Source organism: Coloeus monedula (assembly GCF_965178545.1).
Source record: "Coloeus monedula genome assembly, chromosome: 5".
NCBI lineage: Eukaryota > Metazoa > Chordata > Aves > Passeriformes > Corvidae > Coloeus > Coloeus monedula.
In genome coordinates, this window is record NC_138785.1 from 10,858,759 (window position 1) to 10,880,069 (window position 21,311).

At 43.4% G+C, this 21,311-nt stretch overlaps 1 protein-coding gene across 1 annotated transcript in view; it reads right to left on the bottom strand.

The window, feature by feature from the left end:
- MAML3 (mastermind like transcriptional coactivator 3) overlaps nucleotides 1–21,311 on the bottom strand; it is a 266,252-nt gene that overhangs the window by 101,615 nt on the left and 143,326 nt on the right. The window lies entirely within an intron of this gene.

The following is a 21,311-nucleotide window of genomic DNA, read 5'->3' on the forward strand; positions in this document are numbered from 1 at the left end:
GGCACTAATTACATGCTACTGCTGTTGACATCTGTGTTTAATAAAGATTTCTGCCTGGGTTGGGTCTTTCCCCCAGTTTCATTTCCAGAGGCTTCAGTTTTGTTCCTCTAAACTCTAAGAAAACAAGTTTAAAATCTTCCTAGTTGGGCCTATAATAATGATACTACATTTGCTCTTGGAAAGAGCATTACTTTCTTGCCTTGCCAAGGGAAAGAAGGTTGTGCAGCTCCAAGTTCTTGCTTAATAACTAACTTTCATGTTCAATCACTTCTGGGTTATTTAAAAGAGGCAAGGAAAAGAGGAGAACTAGCAGGAGGAGCTGTCAGTTTAAATCCCAGATAAACAGTAAGCAGTGTAACAACCATGATGGTCTAAGCAAAGTCTACAGAAAGGGGAAAAAAAAAAAAGTATTTTTAATTAGACACACAGGGAACCGCGGACAAGCTTTGGGGTAAGCAAGCCCTTCCTTCTTTAATTACAGTTATAGTAACCTTAGTAACAACTGTAACTATGAGAAAACGTGCTAAAGAAATTATATAAAACCATGTAGATATCGGGCATATAGGATTGTGTGCAAATCTGCTGTGTGATTATTTCCGATAGTACAAAATTTGTTTTTAAAGGAAATTACATGGACAGCAGGTTGAGGCTTTTCCTAGGGCTATTTACAATACTCCTTTATTTTTTCTCGTTTCTTCTAAGCTTTTCAAAACAATCAAATGAAAATAAAAGCCTGGCAATTGGCATATTTCAGAATTACATTAAGGGCCCAGCTTTAAAATGCACAGCTGCCTGACTTTTTTTCAATGCCAGGTGGATGACACAAGGCCAAGAACAACCTTGAATAGTGTGGCTCCTTATGGCTGTAGGATTTGCAGGGACTGTGATTTCATTATATATGGGGACATAAGTCATTACTATTTTCTTTACTTTTTTTCCAAAACTCAAAAGCTTTCTGATATTGCCAAACTCCAAATTCAGACCTGCAATAATCATATTAGAAACATTCAATGCTGTAAACAGAGGATTTTCCTGACCCAGCAGTAAAGTAGTGGCAGCCTTCTCCTCTCCCTGCTAATGAGAAAGGACTGCAATGCCTGGAACTAAAGCAGATATTTTTCCCATTGAGTGTTCCCAATGTCTGTACAGCAGCATGATCTACCCAACAAAGTTCTCTCCATACAGGGCGTGGAAATGTTACCAAACAGAGAACTACTAAGTGGACCCCAGGTAAAAGGCTCCCTAAGGAGCCGCAGGGGAACACAAGGGCACAGCACCCTTCTTGGGAATGCCATCTCCCCAGGTAGCCATTTTGGAGCAGAGGTTCAAACCACAAAAGATTCAGACTAAACCACAGAACTGCAGAGATTCTCTTCTTGGTCCCAGCACAGCAGGGGCACAAGGCCTGTGTGCTCTGGCATTCCTGGCTCCAACCTTTCCTAGTAAAGGCACACAGCACAGGAGTTCCCACTGGGGATAAGCTGCTCTCCTGCTAAGAGCTACAAGTGGTCCCTGCCTCCTCTGCTTTCCCAGTGCTCTGCTGGAGCCCTGGAGCTCTCACCCGGGTGGCAGCAGTGATTGGAGGAGGCTGTAACAAGTGGCAAGATGCCATTGCAGATCTGTGCAGTGATGTGAGGCTGCAGGGAGCTGGGTGTGAAATGTGCAGGTGGGAAACATTTGCTCCCCCCTCGCACAGTCCCATCTTTTTCCCTCTCCTGTCCCAGTTCAGATCTCACAGCCTCACAGTGTGAGTGTTCTGCAGCCTCAAGTTTTGTGGCTGCAGAAAGCAAGGTAGCCTTAGAGCATGAGCTTTCCTTGTGACAGCTACAGGGCCTCTGCTTGCCCGGTGCATGTTCATATGCTGCAAACAGCCTCTCCCCGTCTTTCTGACTTCTTTCTTCCCAGCTCTGCTGGTGTTTACAGGTCTTGAATAGAGCCATGAGAAAAACAGCCCTCATTACCAGTTTCCTCAAAAAGCCAATTGGAGCAGGGCATTCATCTCCTCCAGCAATTTTCAAACTCACATGAAAAACATGAAAGGAGACAAAGCCTAGGGTTGCTCCAGGAATTCCATCTACCACCAGTGAGAGGAATTTGCATAACATGCCCCCCATACTCAGTGCAAACAAGAAACTTCTGCTACAACTGTTTTCTTGGCTTTCCTCATTTCACCTCACTCTTCAGGAACAAGAAGAAACCTTCTTCACATATGCAGGGGGCTGCAAAAGCAAACTGTGTACAGATGGGCTCAGCACAGGTTCTTAGACCTGGGATATCTGGAAGATGTGCCAGGGAAGGCTGACTGTGTGGTTGCTCTGTTTCTTACACTCTACTTGCTCACTGGTGAGTGGACGCCGGGCTAAATGCCCCTTTGAGATGACCCAGTACAACAGTTCCTATACCCACAGCATCTGCAGAAGAAATGTTACTTAGAAGATCTTTACTAAAATAAAACAAACAGAACCCTTCCTCTACCAGATTTTCATGTTATGAAGCATTTTGATGATAATGTATGATTTTACAAAGCAGGAGCTATACAAGGCAATGTGGTACAAACTCATTTCTAGTAGCCCCTAAATAAAGAGGCATTGGTGCAAAATAACAGCCTTAATCCCCTGCTTTATTGCTTTTTGAACATGGACTGAATGCCAGATTGTGGCCATCCTGTCAGAAGATAACCAACTGACCATGCTTTCTGTTCTTCCCCTGTTCATCCCCCACCTCCTCTCAAAACTTGCAGCTCCAACACAACCAAAACCTACCTATCTGATTTTGGGTTCTGAAAGACTATTATTATAATTCGGAAGAAGGAAGAACTGTGATAACTACCACACCAAACATGAGGAGGCATGTGTAAGCAATTTTATTTGTTAGGATCTCAACATCCTTTGTAAAGAGAACTTCTCTCACTAATATACAGTGCATACAATACAAGTAAAATATATTTTTTCATATACAGAGAGTTTCTGTTTCACATGGAAAGACACCAGTAGGAGCTGCAGACGAGAGAACCTTGAGGCCAAAATCTTCAGTGTGCCGAGGTCCCTGATACAAAGGACGATGTTATGTTGAAAAATTAGGTTTTGCTACAGAACAGACCAGTCACATCATAGATAAAAAGTCACAGAACTGATAAAAGTCACTTAAGGAAATGTGAATTGTTATGATACTCAGAATGCATTTTCTCTGTCTTGTATGTGTAATGGGATCCTCTCCGAAAATGTAATCTAATAGAATTTAATTAAACAATAAACTAATTAATTTTTTTGAAATATAGAAGAATAAATATATGGAGATCCTAGAAAGGCAAAGAGACTATTTTTTCTTTTTCCTAGTTTTCCTTATTTTTCACATATGATGCTGTGACTCAAATTAACTCCACATAAATTCTGAATATAAAAAAATCACCAAATTAATTTTTTAATAGGGAAGGAGGAAAAAAAATCAACTTCGTTGGCAGAACTTGAACTCCATTCCTCAGAATGATTAGTTTGGCCACTGGAGGGCTCCAATATTGTTTCATAAAAGCAAAAGAAAGTTTACTAGGAAGGATAAACATATAAATAGCCTGGGCAATAAAGTTCAAACATAATACTCAACCTGAACCAAGATCTATGGGCTTGCAAGCATTTCGTAAGAGTCAGGACTAATTTAACTGTTATTTTGCTCTTGTAGCACAAAAGGAGTTGAAGAAGAATGATTTTCCTACAGTTTGGCTAAAAATGTCTCCTCCAATACACCTATAATAATACCTATTAAAATGGGTTTTGTATGCAATTGCAGAATAAGGAGGTGTCTGCAGGAAAGCAAAATCCATAGGTTTTCTTGCTACATGTTAGTAAAACACTTCTTCATGAAAGCCCAGTGCTGCAGAGTACAAAAGAAGCACATTCTCTGTCCCTCTCGTGACTCCAGTCTTCCCAATGAAAGTTTACAGAGATAAATCAGACAACTCAGCAGCTGGGAGCACAGGGAGGTGCTCCTGCTACATGAAGTCCTTCATGGTTCTTTGGATAAGCCATTGTTGGGAGTTGCCTTTTATTTTTTAAGAGAATTTATATGTTCAGGTACCGAAAGTCAAGGAATAACTGGCCCTAAAACAAATGGGTCTTTTCGCAGTAACATGGCAGCCAAGATCTTATCAGAAAAATGTTACATGGTCCTGCAGAAGCAAGTACAGGCATTGATGTCAGTTGATAAGCTAATGACTGCACCTTATCAGCTGATAAGCTAATGACTGCACTGCTCCAGTTAATGATAAAACAAAAGCTATTTCAGTATAGGAGCATGAGAAAAAGTATTTTGGACATCATTCTACCTACAAACATATGGGAGGGAAAAAAAAATGTCTAAATACCCCCTGGACTCCCCAATCCTTCCAGCTGGGGGTGGGGAGAATTAAGCCTGGGCTGAGATGCTAAATGTTGGAAGTTTCACACTGAGCCAAATTCTGCAAGTGACTTAAGCAGTGCTGAAAATAAAGGAGGTTTATTGGAAATACTGAAAGATGCTAGTGGGTACTATGATAAGCCCAACTGACCACTGTTCTTGTTTGATGAAGTACACTGTATTGGGCTGATGCACAAAACATCATGGTTTGCTGGCACACACTATTTTTTTCTGCTTCTTCAATGTAAAGGAAAAAAGGAAAAAAAAAAAAAAAAAGCTTGCTTAAAATATCCCTGCTGCTCTCCTGTAGCCCCTTCCTCCAGCACATCACACATTAATGCCAGTCTGCTGGGAGACTGCAATTCGAACATAATGAGATATTAATGAGCTTTGCACATATCCCCAGTTGCAAGAGTTCCCCCCCTCTGTAGCTCATTTCTCACAAAGCTACAGAGATGTTTTGCTTGTTTTCCTGACACTGCATTTGTGACTCCCCCATCCTGCCCCCCCTCCCCCCCTCCTGGCAAACCCTGCTGCACCCTTCCTCTTAAGCTGCCAGCTCTAAAGAGCACCAAATGGGCTGGCACTGTCTTGTTTCCCAGACTAATGGATGCTTGTTTAAACACTGGAACTGTTTGCATTGCTGCGGCTCACTGCATGTTAAACACAGTCCTCTGAAACCCTATGCCAATCCAATAAAGGTATCAGCAGTTCAGCATGGGGAGGCAATTACTATAAAGTCCCAAGTGTGCCTTCTAAGCTCAAGGAAGGAAAATTTGATCGAACAACTAAAAGCAAAATCTGATTCAGTTCAGCATCACTAGGAAGACACGAGGTTTCACTGCAGCCAGGCCTGTGGAGGGCAGGAGGAAGTCAATGGGTGAGCTGGGGAGAGCAACTGCACATTGTTAAGAGGGCTTTAAAGCTGGCCTGGTAGTGATGCTCTCCTGCCTCCACAGAGCTCCTTCCCCCTTCATCCATATGCCAAGGTGTGCTCTCTTTCCTCCCCCCCTCCACCCTGCTTCTTTTTTTTTTTTTTTTGTGATTTTAAATTATATGCTGCCAATTTTGTTTCATCCTTCATCAATTCTTGTCACAATTATTCCCCTGATAAAGGTCTTTTCCTCTGTACAAAGTCATTGTCATATCAAAGGGAAAGTGAGCAGCTATGATAGCAGGCTGATGGTAACCAAAAAAAGATCTGTGCTTCATTGAGAGATGAAAAAAAATCCAAATCTCAGACTAACGACAGTCAATATTTCAATGGACCTGCTCTTTACCTGGCTCAGGGCAGAAAGTCAAGGGAGAAAGAAGATGCATTTCCATTCATTTAATCCATAGAAACAAAGCTGCTTTAAAATGTTCTACTTCCTTTACTTTTAAGTGAAAGATTTTCAACAGTCTCTGTAAGATGGCCTCACTCTGAGAGCAGCTTTGCAAATGCTATGGAAAGTTTTCCAAGCACTTTTTGTGGCTGCAGCTACCCTCAGAAACCTAGGAAAAGGGGATTTGCTGTACCAGATGAGGCCAGCAAGCCAGCAAGCTTGGCATCCTGCCCCTAGTTGTGTTCCACAGCTCCGAGACTGTGGGGGGCTAAAACTTTCCCTTCCATGCTGCAGGGAAGGGATTGCGTGTACAGCTGGGAATCAGGGGGTAAATCTTTGAGGGTGAACCTGTCCGCCTCAGAGCTGAGTCTCCAATACTGTGGGCCAAGTTTGCTCTGTAGAAGGACACAGCTGGCAGAACACAACTGGCAGCAGCCCATGCCCAGAGTTCCCGACCACTGCCCCAGCCAGGGCTGACATCTGGCTAATGTGCTTAAGGATCAAGCTGTCCCTTCAAAGCAAAGTTCTCACAGGTCAGAAATGCAGTGAGATGCTAAGAAGTGCAGGCTGAAAGGTAGAGGGTTGTGCCAATTAGCTGATTACTGAAGGATGAATATCATCTGACTGCCATCACTCCCACTGGGAGAAACTGCCATTCTCCACACTGCAGCAAGGAGGGCAGGGAGAAGAAGCATTGCCTAGTTTTGAAAAGGGCTATCTACAGGGGAGACTGCTTCTTTATTTATTTTCTTACAATTTAAGAAAACAACTTGTGGGGAGAGGATGGAATTAATCCCAAAATCTCACCTTTCCTGCTCTAGAATTACTCTTGGAGCTGCAAACACCCTACGGACTCCAAACTCAGGGCAGGCAACAGGATGCCACAGGCAGCCTGAGTACAGCTAGTAAGAGAGTGACTGCCTGATGGGTGTTTTGACAGAAATTAGGAGCTTTAAACCAAGAGGGTAAAAGTGCTGGGAAACATTTGTTTTGTTTATATCTATATATAAAAAAAAGCACAGTAACTTTCCTATTTTCAGTTTTACAGCAAAACACAAACAAACAAACATGTTTTTGCTGGCATTCCTTGCCAGAGCTGAGGCAGGGGGGAGGATGAGCTGGAGACATAATGTCTAGGTAAAGGGGGAATCCTTCCACACACTGCTCTTCAGTTAGTGCTTGTAATCCAGAGATTTAATTTCCACACCTTAGAACAAAGATTGTTACTAAGAGGACAGGGCAAAGAGCACCATTGTCCTGAGTGGAGCAGTGCAGTAGCCAGAGCCTAACCAATACCAAAACAAAAACCAGGCTGTCTTGAAAGCATCACACCTAGAGATCCCCGAGAGGCTCTTGTCACATTATAACTCCTTCACTTTCTTGAAGCTGAGAATACAGTTTATGTGAGGGCTTGAGAAACCCACTCACCTACTCACCAGTGGCAAGTGGAATGATTTCCTGATGAGACTGGGGAACGACGTGGCTCTTAAAATCATCAACTGCTGCAGAATCTAGCCTTTAATTTGAACAAGACAGCACAAGAACAAAAACCCCAGCCCTTGTGATTGCACAGATAACTTCCCAAATATGACCCATTGATGTGCTTATGTTTCTGAGTCTGCAGACAGGCTTCTGCTGTTCCCAAGAAGCTGCACCGTGAAATCAGTAAGACTCATTAAGGATAATCAGTACCCTATGGGCAGCAGCAAAACTGCCAAGAATCCTGCCAGTTTTGTCCTTCTGCTGTTACTGGGGAAGCTCTGACTGACAGGAAAGGTAGATGTCACACTTCCTTACATTCAGCAGTCAGAGGAAGTTGCAGATGAAGTCCTGTGGGAAGGTCTAGCCACAGCATCCCACAAAGAATATCAGCATTTGCTCCAGTCAGAGAAGGGCTTTGCAATCTCACAATCACCTACACATGTGTTCCATCCCACTGCAACACGGGATGAGGCTCTTTTCTGTCTCCTTTTGGATCCTGGTACACTGCTTATCCTTGAGCTCCTCGACAAGCTTTCCTGACTCCTGACACCCCACTGTGCTGGCGAGTTGATAATCTTCAATTCCTCAGCTTTGAGATGCACAGGGAGCTACACCATGAAAGACAGAATAGGCTGTTAAATAACACAAGGTGTGCTGGATGTTATTTTCATGCTCTTAACTCTAGCACTGCAACTAGAGGATCTGCCACCCACTGTCTTCCTATATGTTACTAGTGAACCACTAAGGAGATATCTTGGGATTCAAGGAAGGCACCCAGTGGTCCCTTCAGCTTGTTCAAAGCCTGCCTCACCCAGCTCCCATCTCATTTCAGTCACTTCCAGTTTTCGCTTGTTGCCTTCAGCCTAGAACCTCCTTGGGCACTGAGCTGGCCCTGGACCACACCATACATGCTCTCTGACACAGACTAGCGTAAGTGACAAAATAGATGTGTAGACAGGGCCACTGAAGATGAATCACCATGGAGATTTTAATTTTAGAATGAAATTACTATCAATTTTTAAAGATTCAGTTACTTGAAGGCATACATTACATACTTGTTAATTGTTTGAAACATATTTCACAATTTGATTTGAAATGGTACCTCTGAAGGGACTGACTGGTTTCCATTTTTGAGATATGACTCAAGGAAATGCACAGAGAACACAGTAAGGTTTAAAGCAACAAGAATTTCCTCCTTCCCATCCACTTTGAATAAAATGCACTATGACAGCATAGTTATACATTGACAGTTTAAGTTGATCATTCCTCAGAATAAAATAGCTTTTTCCAGGAACCTAGAACCTAGATTTACACAATGGAGATAGTTTCCTAATAATCAATGTTGTGGAAGAAAAGTGTAATAAATTGCTGTACATCCACTGTCTGTAATCTGTTTAGATAAAAAACCTGAACATTTTTATAATTCACACTTCCAAGGAAATAAATGGAAGGATTGACAGAGACTGCATTTGTCTGGAGAAAAACCTAGGGGAAAGAAAAAAATCCCCTGAGTGTTCCTCAACCATAGTATCATCTCATCAGAAAATGCACAGTGTGATGCTGAGGTAAAGGAAATGGAGAAGATAGCATTTCCTGCTTCATTTCCCCCAGAATCTGGAGCTAGGTTTCATCATTACAAATCTAAACTACCACATGTAGACTAAATGGTTTGTTTGCAGTCCCAGGACTCCAAGGGAAGCACTCAGTTACAAGCAGCAGTGGCTGAGCTCTGCCTCTGTGAAGTGGAAGGGCAGTGAGAGAAAGTGGAGGCGTGAAGAGTAAGGAAAGGGGGTTGTCACTTCCAATCTTGGTTTCTAGGTCCTGAGTAGGGTAAGTACAAGCTCCACTATAGAAGATACACTTACTGGCCTGGGAAGTGGAATTCAGGTTGTCAGTTACAGAAACAAGAGAGGAAAAAAACCCACCAAAACACCAAAAGCAACCACCTACATTTCCATTTCCAGAACAGTTCAAATATTAAGTGTGTCTCATCTACATGTATAAAGGAGCCAGGTTTTGAAAAATGCCAAGTGTCAGATTTCTGAACATGAGACCTTTGCACATAAGGAACTCTGAACAGGTATCCCAAAACTGAAAGACAATTCTGGAAATGTTTCTTGTTCCTGCCAGTTCACATCAATAATCCCTGCCTTGAAATCAGCAACATTAGACTGGCATTCACTGTCACTAACCACACAAAAATCAGCCACATAACAGTGCACAAAAATGGCAAGTCATCAGTTGTACTTCACTGAAGGTACCTAATGAGAACGTTATGATATGTCCAAGCATCAATAAACTTACATCAGAAGCTGCTGACTACATGTGGTTTTGGACGAGCTCTTTAAGAAGCTTGAAGAATGGAGGCAAATTAGATGCTATTTGAAAGCACTTTGCAGAACACCCTGAGAGTGGCCAGGGGGCAGAATTTGGAAAGCACTCTAGGGATTGATGGGCTTTGTGTTACTGACAGACAAGGGAGGCTGGTTTGGTTTCAAACAGCTGAAAATATCCCCACTTTTGGTCATCTGCCATGTCTCACGCTGGAACCTTTGGTGTTGTATTTCAACCATCTCCCCAGATTCTTGCAACTCATAGTACAGCATTTAAAACAAACTGAAAACAGTGCCAGGTTCACCTTAAAATGCCTCACTGAAATAATTTCCAAAGTGGATTCTGGTACTTCCCCAAATAAAGTGTGTGACAGAGCCAAAGTGTTTCACTTGCAGTGATGCTAAGGACTGAGCATGGCCAGCCTGTGCCATAAGGACTGGATCTGGCCTGCAAGGTAGTTTTTGTTGGTGCCCATGTCAGCAAGGCAAACCAACTACCATTTTCAGCATGCTTCTGGTGTCTTGAGCACTGACAGCTGGTTGAAAGGACTGGCACTTATAAAAAGGATTGTGGCTGATCAGGGCTTTTTTCTACCAATTAACAACTGCCTTCTTTGGCCTAAGACACCAGGTCATCCAGTAGCATATACTTTCTCTTTTTTCTATGGCATATTTAGATAATCAGAGGAATGGTTATTAATGGTAACAATAAAGAAAACAAATCAATAAATCAGAGTAATGTAATTCCAGTAACTGGCAAGGGTAACTGTTGGGATCCCTCCCCTGCCATTCAGCCCTGGGAGAGGGGCCCTGGGCGACAGACACGGGGTTTCCCTGCCCCTGCTCAGCCTCGTTCCCATGGGTTGGTTTGTGTTCCCTGCGCGGGCAGAAGGACCCTCGGTCCCGTGACTGGAACAGTTCCTGGGCAGAGCCCCGGCCATGCGGCTGGAGAAATAAACATCTCTGAAACAGCTATCAAGAATCTGCCTGTCCATATATATTTCCTTTCCACGGGACTCCTGGTTTGATATATGCGTGTTACAGTATCCCCGCTGTAGCAGGTAACTTAGAGATCAAAACTCAGATGTCAACCTAAAACTCAGATTACAAAGTAATTTTTCAGAGGCCATGCTATTCATAGACAATGAACACTGACGCCTACAGGAAACCTCACCCAGCTATGGGACAGGTATCCATTCCTCTCTAAGTCACTTCAGCTCTACAGTGGCCCAGAGAACTCCAGCTTATACTTCTTTAGACATGTTGTGAGAGTGTTCTTATATAGGAAACACCATCACATACTTCCTTTCCTATAACAGCTTCCTTCCTCTCTCTGGGCTCACAGGGATGTGTGCTGATGTGGATGCATGTCAATGTGTGAAGAAGTTCACTACACATTTCAGTCTCTGCTAATTATCCAGTTTGCATCTGTTCAGCTATACTTCTGCCTTGCATCTTGTTTCACCCAAGGAAATCTTGTAGAAAGCTTGAAGAAAAGAAAAAAAAATCCAGGAAAATATAATGTTTCCCTTGGCATTTCCGTATTAGTGGCCAGGCTGATAGCTCTGCCTATGGAAGTGACAAGTTTTGCATTGTTTGGCTGGCATTTCTCCTTCAGAAGCAAGCACAGAAACTGTCAGCAACAGTGTTGTACAGAGTGAAAGAAACAATCTGTTCAAAGCCTTTCCTGGATGCTCTTCCAATAAAAGTTGAGAGATTATTTTCTTGCAATTTGAACAAGTGATCACTCCCAACCTGAGCTTCCAGAATTTAAACAGTCCTGTGATTATTTTAATTCTGGATTATGATCCACGCTTCACATAAATCCCCTACCTGAGTGACAGCTGCAAATCAAAACCACAACAGACATCATGGGTAGGCCAAGTGAGCAGCCTTTTGGGCTGCCTGATTTTGGCAGCTAATACCTGCAGCAGCTTCTGTTTTCCTGCTCGATGCTGGCCAGAATGACCTTGGGACAGCAAGCTGGCAGGTTTTGCAAGTACCACACAATGTTGAAGACTCGGATCCATTAGGAACCAGGTCCCTTGTGTCAGCTGCAAACACAACTCAGCTGTGAATGCCACAAAGTTAGGGAATACTTGAGTTGCACTTTTCAGGTAGCCCCCTCCACCCTGCCTCATTTTGATTACTTTGTCTTCCAGGGCTTTATCTTCATTCCAGCTTACAAAGCGTCTCCTGCTGGTGGACTGACAAAGAGAGCCAGTAACAAAGCAGCCTAATATTGTCTTAGTCAAAAAAGTCTCCTCAGAAGAATAAGTGACAGGAGGGAAGTGGAAACCCCGTGGATCAAAAGTACACAAAGGCTGTGCTGATTTTATCTCTGCAACCCCAGCTCCTATTGATGTTTATTCCTGAAACATGTCAGTAATAACAGGAACATCAGCCAGCACTGATTTTAAGATGGGAGAGAAAGGAGAATGTCTTTTTTCTTCTCTCCCTCATTTAGCTCCCATGGGCAGTCCCTACCTGGACCAGCTCTCTTGTGTCTAGGGCTCTGCCAAGAGGCTGTGCCCTGGCTCAGGGCAGGGAATACCCTGCATGGCTGTCGTGGCATTTTCTGGGCCTTTGCCCAGCTATTGGTGGCTTACCCCTTCATATATTATACATTACAGACTTCATGATGTTTACAGGCTGGACAGCTAAATATTTACCTGATCTAATTTACCCAATCAAACTTCGGGCCTGGTAAACTTATTATAGTAACAGGTGACTCTTGACCCTTCGGTCAAGAGCCTCTTCCTCTCTGCTTCCCGAGGTCCATGATGGGTGTGTTGTGAAACCAGAGCCTGGCTGTCACTGCATTAGGGTCCAGGAAGAGAAGATGATAGAAAGCTACTTTTAAGCCAGACCTGCCATAATTTTGGTCTCAGATGGAAAGATTTACACCCCAGACTGAAGTTTCCAGCACTACCGTTTATAGGACCAAGGAGGGAGACAGAGCAACATTCTCTCCAGCGCTTCCCTCCTTCTCCTTTCCACCCATCTACACTTCTCAGCGGAGCTGAAGAACAGAAGGTCTCAAGGTGTCTATTATCCTCTTGGCCATTCCTGCTAGACCAAGCCCTGAAGTGCCAGCAGTAACCTTGCAATGAAGTAGCAATACATTAAAGAGAGGATGAACGGCATTAATACAGCTCTCCTTAAAGGAGCATACTGATATTAGGACTAGGAGTAAGGGAATAAAAAAAATAAATCACAGCATCCTCACTTAAAACTACCTCTAATGCAGAGTTGTTACAGGACCTTTAAAGAGAAGATATGGGATTGAGAGAGACCAACAGGAGGTAAAAATGTTCTGTGTATGAAGCCCTTTGCCCAGTCTGCTTCAATAAGTCAGTATTTCTCAGCAACAAGCACTCAAATTCATGGAAGTGCCTTCATGGCAATGGAACAGACTATAGCAAAGAAACTCTGCTTTACCATTTATTTAATGACCTGGGGATGGTATTAGTCAAAACATTTATCCTATGAAGCTACATTAAATCAACCATTTCAATCTGTTCTCTTCCAAAAGCTTTGGTCTCTGTGGAAGAGCTTTTCTCTACACATTCCACAGAAAGACAAGACAACCTTTTAATCTCCTTTTTTCTAGACAAATGTTCTGTTAATCCTTACTAGTTTATTATTTTTACCCATAACAATCAGATTGTTATGTAATTCTTAACTGCAGCGAGAATTGTGTAAAGACTAATGCCTAGATCTCACTGACAGAAAGGACTTTAACATCTCAGATTATGTTTAAAAAACATAAACACACCAGAGTTGTTCTAGGCAAGATATTCATTCTACTTTCCCAGGTGATGCCACTTTGTTCTGGCACACTGTCAATGAAGAAAACCAGATTATAAAGGTCTTGGCTTTGTTTTTACATTGTCATAGAGTAGACAGGCAAAGAACTGGAATGTCAAAATCCAGCCCATAATTAATAAATGCAACTCAAAAAATTCTTTCCTTCACTGTGCAAAGTATTGCTTGAGCTGAGAGGCCAAAATCACAGGGAAGAGGTTTATTTGTTCGACTTTCAGATAGCAGCTCTACTCAGGCAAGTTTCAGAAAACTGAGGGACCTTCAGTATTTCAGAAAATGAGGAAGCTTTTCATCCTTTCTATAGGAAATGAGCACGCTTCTCATGGAATGGCAGCCATGATACTCTTAAGGCCAAGAAACAGAGCACACAGGCAAAATACCACCTCCTGATCCTGAATTATTTAACCCATGCCCAGCCACTGGGGTTATTACTGTACCACTAATATTCTAGTAAATTGCTGGACTGTCTTTGAGAATGGCTATGGCTAAATTAAAAATGTGTTCAATTATTATTATTTCCAACTAGAGTTTCTCTCTTTTGGGATTTTGCAAATGGCACCTGTGTACATTTTCTGCTCATAGGGTGAGCAGTCTCAGTAGAATCCTTACACCGTGTGAGGGTCCCATTGGAATGGAAAACAGTTTACCCTAGGTAGATGAATTTATATTGTTACATTATAAAAGCTTTTGCAGAAAGAAGACTTTGTAGCAGGTGTCAAGCTTCTGTACTGTGTCATCTATCATCAAATTTCAAAGACATCTGGCCAATTATTTTATTTTCCTTTTAAAAACCAAGAAGGGGAAATAGAAGCAAATTTAACATTTACATTACTATTTGAGAAAGTGAAAATAATGTTTTTTCTAGCAGGTTATTTCATATTTACTTTTTAGTGTAACATGTTGACAAATTAATATTTTCTAGAAAACTTCTCTGCTACCATTAAAAAATGTTTTTTTTTTCCACTTTATGACAGTGTTAATCAATGTTAAAATAATTTTTTAAAAAGGTGGGCAGATGCTGCTCACTTTGAATTACTTCGTTTCTTTAGGGAATCTTTTCCTAGGTGCAGACTGAATTTGGACTTTCAAATTCCTTTGTTTGATCAGACAGCTCAGCATACCTTGGCTCTGCTTTACTTCCCCCAGCATCTGACTTTTGCAAAACACTGAAACCTTCTCCTGCAGCAGAATGCTAACAGCAGCAATGCAGATTTCTTGGAGTAACTCCAATGGGAACTCAGTCCTGCATTGCATTTGAGAACTTTCTTAAAGGTACCACTATAATTTAGGCTGTAATCCTTACCCTCAGAAACATGCAGGATTATGCAAATTGTGCCGCCCAAGTAAGAAACATGTATCCCTTGACATAGCACTGTTTGGGGAGAGGTCAAGGTTTTTATGCTGCTTAAACTATAACTCTTTCCCACCACAAGTTACCTTGTATGCACACACAGCTCAAGAAGACAGATAACAACTCCTCTGAATGAGGGAAAGAGTCCTTAAGAAAAAACAAACACAGACCACCCAGTCCCCATTTCCCCCAAATCTTCCTTGTTTTCTGTTTTCTAAGCATTTTTGTCTGCAGCCTTAAGATCCTTTGCTGTTTATGTCCAACACCTGCCCCAAAAGCTCTCAACCACCACCACACCACACAACACTACTCCCTGCAGCAAAGCATGCTGGCCTCTGCACAATGCATCCCAATTTCATGACAAGGACAAAAGTCTCCTTAGAGCTTGGCAATTCTTGTAAGCAAATAGCAGCTATCTCTTAAGGCAGGGAGGCTGAATCATGTGCACCTTTTCATTGTTTTTGGATGTAAAACTTGCTAAACTTATTAGTTTTATTTTTCTATTGCAATCCTCTAGTAGCTACCCACTCATAAGCAGCAAATATGAATCCATGTTAAAAATCTGAGCACATAATTAAGGGTGCAATAAAAAAGTGAATTGCAAGTTGCAGGAAGGGGGAAAAAAGTAAAAAGTAAGAAAAAAAAGCAACAGCAACCTGCTACAACTTCCTCCTGACATTGTTTCATTTCAGCTGGTGAGAAGTTCCACACTGGGAACCACAGATACTATGGCTGGTTTTGTCAGAGAATCCTTCTCAAGTTTCACCTAACCCATTTAAACTCCTGCTACTGTTGCAAAAGCATCATAAAAATAGCAGCAAAACTGTGCTTTTTGAAGCAAGCAGTGCAGAAAAATATCCTTCACAAAAGCAAAGTTTGTAGCACGCTGTAATTAAGCTCCCATCCTGACAGTGGGAGCATGGAGTTTCATGCTAAATATAGCAGAAGGCTCTCCAATGTACAAACCCCTTTCTAATTCAAGGTTTACAAAATTAGTGAGTATATGCCAGCCTCCACCTAGTAATTCTTTAAGACATATTTGGGGTTCCAGTGCAGGGAACTTTACAGCAGGGATTTAATATAGTCTCTGGTGTCAATAATTTTGGTTGGTTTATTCCTTGCCTACACAGTGCTCAGAGCAGAGCATCCCCTACTCACAGGCAGGAAGAGCAGCCTCTGCCAGGCCTGTTGGCTCAAGCAGGCAGCAGCACACACACAACACAAAGACAAATCCCCCTAACCCTTGACTTTTCCCCTGATATTGATCTCTTTACCCAGCTTCTAGCAACTGCTTCTCATGACATTTTACCTTGAGCTGGGAAGGCAGTAAGGACTCCATCAGCTTTGGATTGTCTTTCTTTAATTCAGTCTAAAGCAGAGATTTAAGCCAGTTTGGACTAGCTCATACTAAAATGCAGCATGGCTGACAGGCATGAATGAGACCACACCAAATTTAAACTGAGTTTGGAAACCATCTTCTTAATTAGATATTCTTAATGTCAGGAAAATTAATCCACAATATCAGAGGTTTTATGTCAAAAAAGGAGACAGAGGAGTCCTGTAACTTTATTCAAATAAAGGGAGAAGCCATGGGGCATTCCCCTGAGGTCTCTCAAATTGTTAGAGGATGCAGCCTGCTTTCTATCCTAATTTCCCAGCCACATTTCCTTCTCTCTTTCCCCACTGGCTGAGGTACTTGAGAGGTGTGGGCTTCCCGAATCACCTAATACAGACCCCCTTCTAAAGTGCATCCCACCCCCCTTATTTTTCTTTGTGTCTCTGTTCTTTTTCTCGAAGTCCAGGAATTTAGCATGGCCTTGGGTAAGCAACAGTCTGTGTCAATTAGTGGAATTCCTATGGAATTTATGGTTCCTCGCATTGCTTCTTTCACCTATCAGTATCTGTGTTTATCTACCAGCAGGCCCACAGTTCGTTTTTAAAGACACCTCCTCCTCATTCCTTTCATTAATATAGATCAGCTCCAAATCCTAACTGCATCATCTGATGGCAGAATAATTAATAATTTCCCCAAACAAACTTTCTTTTAATTTCGGAGAAATTGAACTCTAGCCTGTGTTTTATCTATATATTTCTGGTCCAGGTTGCAGGTCTTCTCATCTGCATCCTGTACCATCTCTGGTGCAAAGCAAAGAGGAAGGAAGCTCTGGGGTCACCCTCCATGGCAGTGCCCATGTTGCTGGAACTTCTCATGGGTGGGTAAGTGGCTATTGATGATAGCCTCTGAAGAGGTGGACATAACTCTGAGTTGGACAACACTACTGGGGCCCTCCCCCCTGCCGTGGGGTCCTGGGAGAGGGGCCCCGGGGGGGAGACATGGGGTTTCCCTGCCCCTGGTCAGCCTTGTTCCCCATTGGTTGTTTCGTGTTCCCCTGTGTGGGCAAGGACCCTCGGGTCCCGTGATTGCCACAGTTCCTCAGCAGAGCTCTGGCCATGTGGCTGGAGAAATAAACATCTCTCTGAAACATCTATCAAGAATCAGTCCATATATATTTCTTTCCATGGGCCTCGTTGTTTGATACATCGTGTTGCAGTATCCGCACTGTTAGAAATGGTAGATAACGCGGGCAAGACACCGATCCCTAAGGACAAAAAATTCTTGAGTAAAAACCACTCTAGATCTCTCTCTTCTCACCTTGGTTTGGATATTCTCTCTGGATTATGGAGGAATCATGGAAAGACTCTTGGCTCTCAGAGCTGCATATGGACATTTATCTTAAACTTGAAAGGATTCTTGAACAACGATTTGTAAATTTTAGCTTCATTCAAGCTCAGAAAGAACTGAAACACTTCCTGGCATGGTTGTTTAAGAACTTTTTCTATGTTTCTTGGGATTTAATTCTTACCAAACACTTTTGGAACACCGTTTGGACACAGTTAATTTTTGAGTCAACATATATACCGATGGAAGAATATTTTCGTGAATATTATTTAATTACCAAGACTGTTGAACAATATCAGCTGTGTCCTGGTGAAGGGAAGCCTACCTCAGAGTCCATGCGACCACGGCCATGTGGACCGAGAGCACTGCGAGCAGCAGTGAGGCAGTTCCCGCGCGCAGGCGGAGCGGCGCGAGCCGCAGTGTCGGCAGCGGAGAAAGGCGCGGTGGGAGTGGTGCGACCCGGCGGTGCCCGCCCGGCCCCGTGCAGCGCGTGGTGGAGCGAGCCCCGGGAACGCCCGACTAAGAGGTGCGGTGCGCGGGCGGCTTCTGGTGGCGGCAGAGCGGAGCCATGCCTAGCCGAAATGCACGCTGGAGCAGGGCGCTGGGGGGCTGTTGCTTGGGGACCCAGCCGAGACATGGGCGCAGCCCCAGGCAGCAGCAGCGCAGCTGAGAGCAGAGGCGGCGGAGCACAGAGAGCTGAGTGGCGCGGCCCGGCCCGGCCCGCGCGGCCCCAAGTGTGACCCCGGGAAGAGCGTGCAGGCACGAGCAACCCCGACGGCTCCAACATGGGAGCGAGCGAAAGTGAAAGAGAAAGCAGGAACTCAGCGAGACAGAAAACAGCAGCCACTTGGAAAAAGGAAAAAATCACCATAGCTAAGGTTTTAGGAATAGTAAAATGGTATAATGTTAAACAAAATTATGGTTTTATAACGAGATGTGACAACCAGCAAGACATATTCATTCATAGAACTGCTATTAAAAAGAATAACCCTGAAAAATGCATCCCAAGCTTGGGAGATGGAGAGGTGGTGGAATTCAAAATTGTGCAAGGTATAAAAGGGTTACAAGCAGCAGATGTCACTGGGCCTGATGGTGTTTCTGTAAAAGGCAGTATATATGCTAAAAATCGTAGTCATATTAGACAATATCTCCATTATAAGGCCCCCCTACAGTCTCCCTTTCCTAATTCCACCTTTCCCTTTTACCCTATATCCTATCACCCTCAGTGTACTCCAAATCTGTTTTTCACCCCATGGCTTCCCTATACAATTGCCTTTCCTTACAACTCCTCTCCGATGCCGAGGGGGGGATGAAAATGGGGAGGGAAGAAATTAAATTCTCTCCTGCCTCAGTTTCCCCACAAAGCATGCTCAGAGAGTCCTGTCTCCCTTCTGTCAGCCTTAAGATGTTCCAGAGAATGTGTTTGGACATTTAAAGACTCAGGAGGGTGGCTTGTTTTGTTTTGAAACTGTCTTTGTTATCTCATGTTTATCCAGTTGTTTTCAATGTTAAGTTTTAAATCTCTTTTTGTTTAATGTTGGGGCCCTCCCCCCCTGCCGTGGGGTCCTGGGAGAGGGGCCCTGGGGGGGAGACACGGGGTTTCCCTGCCCCTGGTCAGCCTCGTTCCCCATTGGTTGGTTTGTGTTCCCCTGTGCGGGCAAGGACCTTCAGGTCCCGTGATTGCCACAGTTCCTCGGCAGAGCTCCGGCCATGTGGCTGGAGAAATAAACATCTCTCTGAAACATCTATCAAGAATTGGTCCATATATATTTCTTTCCATGGGCCTCGTCTGATACATCGTGTTGCAGTATCCACACTGTAACACAACACCAGGCAGGATTGAGTGTTTCCAAGGAGGTGTGCACTACGACTGCTTCAGACAGCTGTAATGTCTCCAAAGCAGCTGGGTAAACTATAAAAATAGCAACGTGCTCCCAGCAAAAATCCATTTTTGATTGAGTCCAGCCTGCTCCTCCCTGCACTCTGTAAGCTGAGCCCTGCTGCTGACAACATGCAGCTCAAAGCTGGGCTCTGGGCTTTGTGGCCAGTTCCATGGACCTGTGCAGCACCTAGGCAAGCTTGGCAGAAGCAGAATCCAGCTCTTCAGCTCCATCCCTGATGGCTAACCAGGCCAAGCTGAACCTACAGGAGAGCTACAGGAACATGGGAATACCCTGGCAATACTACCAAATATTGGGATGTGCTCAGGTACTTACAAGAGAAGCATGTTTCCCCAGTCTACATGACCGTGGATGAGCCCAAGGATGTAACTTTTTCCGCCCTCCCTTTCCTAGCATTTAATCTGTGCAAAATTCAGGCCTGCTGCTGTGCACAGCATTTAATGCTGATCTGCACACTACATAATTCACCTTCCTGAAGGTGGGCATGACAGTGACGGCACAGAGCATCAGACCTGTGTGTCCCTCTTTGATCCCCAGGCTGTCTTATGGATGGACATGCAAACTTCCTGACATAAAGCACCCCGCATGCCTACGGCTGCTGTTCCTCTTGGAAGTCTTAATACTTCTGTTCTGTACAGCACCATGCAGGATAAACCTCCCTCCTACTGCATATACCAAAAGTCACATGGAAAATTGAGCAGTGTCACAGCCTGTATCAATGTCCTTTAAAAAGAAAATTCCAAGCCCTGTATTTAGTAGGAGGCTCCTGGCTGTGTGTGGAAGCTGTGAACATTTAACAGTGAGCAAATCCACTATTTACCCATGGCTGTTTTCCTTGTGGTTGTTTCTTTTTTTCAGTAGCATGCATGCATGGCTTTGGTGTTTACTGTTAGCAAGTTTCAATGTGCTGGCATGGCTAAAAGTGACCACAAAGCCAATGCAAGCAGGCAAAGAGGAGAAGCAGTAGTAGAAATGTCAGGAGGCACAGACTCCAACTTTGCAATCCTGCAGCAGTAAGGACCAAGGTAACCCAGCTATCATGGAGAAGAACGGGATCCCTGGGTCACAATGGTCATAACCTGTGTGAGGGAGGAAAGAGCACAGCAGTACAGATCACACCACCTCCCTGTCCTCTGAGACTGTGTGTTGAGAATCAATAGCTTCCCCAGGCAGGGTCCAACATCCCAGCCCACAGGATCAATTCAGACCCATGATTTCACAGTTATTCTGTTGTGAACTCCTTGCAAATCCCAGCGGTGATTTAAGAGCTGTGCCAATAGCAGAGCCATGAACTCTGCTTATTGGAGGCAACATCTGAGTTTCCTCAAAGCGACATTCAGCCTGTCTTTTTCCTGGGCTGTGGCACAATCACCACCTTCTGCTTACAGACACAGCTTCAGGTGAAACAATACAAGCTAATTCCACCATGGAATAAAGGGGACAAAGGGAGGCCTTTAAAAAGTACCTGGGACGTGATAAAATAGCTGCCCCCAGCAAATCCTCAGCCCATACCACACCCTGATACAAGTGCTGGAAGGTTAGAAACAAGCTTGCATTCATTCATTTTTCAAAAATATCTATTTTCCAAGGCCAGTAATTGTATGAAATTTTTCAGGATTGGATTTTTCCACCTTCACAGCTGTTTTCAGTCCAAAATACCAAAAAGACAGACATAACAATGACTAACATTGTCCATTTTCCTTTGTCCCAGTCCCAGGACTTGCAGATTTGGAGCAATTCAGTGCAACTATGTATCACAGGAGAAAAAAATTATTTTTATGAATGTCCTTCATAATTATGGAGAGTAGAATTATTTATGTAGTGAAACATACTCAAAAACTCTAATAAAATACACTGTGCATCTTTTACTTTTTGAGGAACATCTGCATCAATGGCAAAGAGAAAGAAAAATGAGAAATGATGTGTTCATGAAGAGCTCCAAACATTACTTCAGGCATTAAGGTATAGTGGTTTTGCCAGAGAATACCTCCAGTAAGGTATAGTGAATATAGCCCTCGTTAT